Source organism: Globicephala melas, chromosome 7, assembly GCF_963455315.2.
Source record: "Globicephala melas chromosome 7, mGloMel1.2, whole genome shotgun sequence".
NCBI classification, from domain to species: domain Eukaryota; kingdom Metazoa; phylum Chordata; class Mammalia; order Artiodactyla; family Delphinidae; genus Globicephala; species Globicephala melas.
The window spans coordinates 61,691,992-61,695,155 of NC_083320.1; the positions used below are offsets into that span (position 1 = coordinate 61,691,992).

A 3,164-nucleotide genomic window follows, 5' to 3' on the forward strand; every position below is an offset into this window, starting at 1 on the left:
ACCTGATCTTAATTCCAAGTGGTTAAGAATTAGTACTTCCATTTTACAGACTGAGGCTCAGAGAGGTTAAATAACTTGTTCAAGGTGAAAAATGTCGGTGGCAGTGGTAGAATACAACCTGACTTCAGATCCTGTGCTCTTAATCTCCCCAACATGTGTTCTCTGAAAAGACCTTTTCCCATGCTGAAGACAGTGGAGTCATGGTTAACTCGTCCCTCTCTGTAGCACCTGTCTCCTCCCATAGTTAGCTGCCATGCTCTGTGGGTTCTGCTGCCCGGGGTCTTGGCAGCCATCTCCTGCCCCAGTGCTCCCTCCTTACCAAGAAAGGTGTGGCCAGCAGACAGCAGAGACAGAGGCCTCAGCCTAGACAAGATTTGCGCTGGGATGCGGGGAGAGCCAGGGCTGTCTGCACTTCTGTTTGACTCCTGCTGGGGGTGGTCTCTAGGCTGAGCTTGAGGGGCTCTGCTGTTGCCCTTGAGAAGGGAGCTGAGGAGTGTGTGTGTGTGTGTGTGTGTCTGTGTCCTGAGCTGTGAAAGTCAGTGAGCTGAAATCTAAATAAAGAGAAGCTGGACAGGAGATTGAAATATTCCAGAGGTGTTGACACTTTCAGGAGGTCATTGACACTTTCTTTTTTTTCCAAACAAAAGGTGTCACACTTTATTACTGAACCTACTAGTGCAAAGGCAAAGAAACAAAGAGAAAAATAATAGCCTCCTGACAAATGTCCAACTGTCCAGATAGTGGTGATGTTTTCAGCTTGATGGGGTAAGACGTTGGTGGCCTTAGCATCACCGCGTGTGCCATCTCATGTGTGATTCCTTACAGACCCAGCTTGGTTCTTCTCCAATATCTCCTCTTAGAGTTACACCTGACTTTAAAACCAGTTTTTCCATGTGAATCCACTAGGGAATGGAATGGGACGATTCTGCCTTTGTTTCTTGGCCAAGAACTGCTTGATCCTGAAAGTCTTGTGAGAAGAACAGAGTCAACCGCATACCCCACGATGGCAGGGAAAGGGAGGGAGCCAGTGACACTTTCAAAAAAGGAGTTTCAGGATAGTGGTATGGCCAAATGCAAAGGATGATAAAAATAACAGCTACTGTTGGCTGAGCGTGAATATATATGAAGCAAGTCTTCTAGTGTTCAAATCCCAGCTCCAGTCCTTAATAGCTGTGGTCTTGGGACTCTTGGACTCTTTCAACCTCAATTTCTGTAAAGTGGGGATATTAGAACTACCTCATAGGACTGTGAGGATTAAGCCAATTGTGTGACGTGCAGAGAACAGAGCCTGGCACGAGTAAGAGTTACATATGTTAGTTATTATTTTCTGCCAGGTTCTACATACACATTATATAATTTAATCCTTATAGTAACCCTCTGAGATGGGTATTCTCAGCCCCAATTTGACAATTGAAAAGCAAAGGTCAGAGAGGTTAAATACTTCCCCCCAGGTTACAGAGCTATTAAGTGACACAGCTGGATCGCACACACTGCTCTTCCACAGCTGCCTCTTCTTGATGATAAGCCAGGCAGCACACGGGGAGGGGCTGAGGGGGAACAGGCTGTGGATGGATGTGTGAGCCACACCCCCATCTCCCCACCCCCAGCCCACACACACCAGGTGCGTGGACATACAGACAGCGCAGAGCTCACCACCACTTGTTTATTTCAACTGCAGATTCTTTTTGATTTACATTATGAAATTCAAGTAAGATTTTTTTTAAAAGAAGAAAGAAAGAAAAGTCATTATGGAATAAATGGTACAAACAGTACATTCTAACCTTATCTAAAAGTCACCTAACATCAAAAAATCTACCAACAATAAATGGTGGAGAAGGTGTAAAGGGAGCCCTCCAACACTGTTGATGGAATGTAAATTGGTACAGCCACTATGGAGAACAGTAAGGAGGTTCCTTAAAAAACTAAAAATAGAGCCACTATATGACCCAGCAATCCCACTCCTGGGCATATATCTGGAGAAAACCATAATTTGAAAGGATGCATGCACCCCGATGTTCACTGCAGCACTATTTACAATAGCCAGGACATGGAAGCAACCTAAATGTCCATCAACAAAGGAATGGATAAAGAAGATGTGGTACAAATATACAATGGAATATTACTCAGCCATAAAAAGGAACAAAATAATGCCATTTGCAGCAACATGGATGGACCTAGAGATTGTCATACAGAGTGAGGTAAGAAAGAGAAAGACAAATATCATATAATATCGCTTATATGTGGAATTTAGAAAAATGGTGCAGATGAACTTATCTGAAAAGCAGAAATAGAGTCACAGATGTAGAAAATAAACTTGTGGTTACCAAAGGGGGAAGGGGGGAATGGGATGAACTGGGAGATTGGGATTGACATATATACACTACCTTATATAAAATGGATAACTAATGAGAACCTACTGTATAGCACAGGAAACTCTACTCAGTGCTCTGTGGTGACCTAAATGGGAAGGGAATCTGAAAAAAGAGGGGATATATATATATATATATATATATATATATAACTAACTCACTTTGCTGTATAGCAGAAGCTAACACAACATTGTAAAGCAACTACACTCCAATAAAAATTAATAAAAATAAAAGTCACCTAACATAATGTGCCTCAAGGACTAATATGAAATCTATGACATATGCTGCAGACCTGGTTTCTTACAAGATGTAAACTCAGCATTTGGTGCGAAATAAACAGAATATGCTGGCTAGAGTCTGGAGCACCTATTTATTATGCATTTTGCTTATTTTGGATGAAGCTAAACCTGTCATTGCCACGGTTCCCAGGACAACATATTCCAGGTATGTGTGGATACTGTACCGTGTTTCAAACCTCAAGCCATACTGAGTCACTTCTTGGTTTATACCGTGAGAGAAGCAGATTTTATCAGCTGAGTTTGTAAGTGGAGTACAAGTGAGATCAAATCAGGCCCTCGGTGTCTTTAGATGATCTATTAGGTAATCTAAATTAGATGCTCTTCAGGGAGATATAACCTTGAAACACACAGCTTTATTTGTTCTCCTCATAAAGGGAAAAAAATCCCAATTTTTCAAAATGAGAAAGAAGTTGGGTTGCATTTATAAGTATATTGATCAATGTATGTTTAGAGGTGAGAGGAGAATTGGGGTTTTTTTAAATTAGAATTTTTTTTT

At 41.6% G+C, this 3,164-nt stretch overlaps 1 pseudogene; it reads right to left on the reverse strand.

Moving 5' to 3' along the window:
• Window positions 1–819: 819 nt before the first annotated feature.
• Window positions 820–973, reverse strand: LOC115850512 (large ribosomal subunit protein eL39-like; annotated as a pseudogene).
• Window positions 974–3,164: the final 2,191 nt, after the last annotated feature.